This window comes from Galeopterus variegatus, unplaced genomic scaffold, assembly GCF_000696425.1.
Source record: "Galeopterus variegatus unplaced genomic scaffold, G_variegatus-3.0.2 Scaffold15074, whole genome shotgun sequence".
Lineage (NCBI taxonomy): Eukaryota > Metazoa > Chordata > Mammalia > Dermoptera > Cynocephalidae > Galeopterus > Galeopterus variegatus.
In genome coordinates this window covers 22092-22609 of record NW_007741185.1, presented here as the reverse complement: position 1 = coordinate 22609, position 518 = coordinate 22092, and the positions used below count along the sequence as shown (strand labels likewise).

The window sequence follows — 518 nt, the reverse complement described above, 5'->3', positions numbered from 1 at the left end:
GTTCCTGTAAAACTGGCTTTCCAAATGGATAACGCCCTCAGTTCAAAGCAAAGGATCTAACAGATTTTATGTAAATACATGGACGCTGGAATGTTCAAGGTGATCTTACACATTACCCAAGTGTTCCTTTGTAAACAGTGCTAGAGATTCTGTGCCCCTAACGTCCCTCCATCCCCACCACAGCCCGGCTTCCTCTTCATAGTAATAGCTGAGGTTGGTTTTGGAATCAGGAAACTAGATCTGTTAGTGACTGGCTAGTCACCTTGCCTCTCAGTTAAGATCTGAATGCAGAAAGGGTACATTTTNTTCTTGCAAACTGACAGAAAGCAAGGAGCAAGACAACCACAGGCAACTCTGTATCACTTGGTGATTGAATATGGGGGCATGTGAGATAGTATCTGTCGGTAAAATATTGGTTTACACCTAGGCCAAATGGAGTCAGTAGGGCACCTCTGATTTCCTTTGTGAAATAAAGTAACTTCAAGTTCATGGATTAAATTCCAGTCACGAGTTCTTGG

At 42.7% G+C, this 518-nt stretch overlaps 1 long non-coding RNA gene across 1 annotated transcript in view; it reads left to right on the top strand.

The window, feature by feature from the left end:
* The first annotated feature begins 9 nt into the window (after positions 1–9).
* Positions 10–518, top strand: part of LOC103582152 — a 2774-nt gene continuing 2265 nt past the window's right edge. The window contains exon 1 of the long non-coding RNA XR_549727.1: positions 10–300. This is a non-coding gene — a long non-coding RNA (uncharacterized LOC103582152). The remainder of the gene's footprint in view (positions 301–518) is intronic.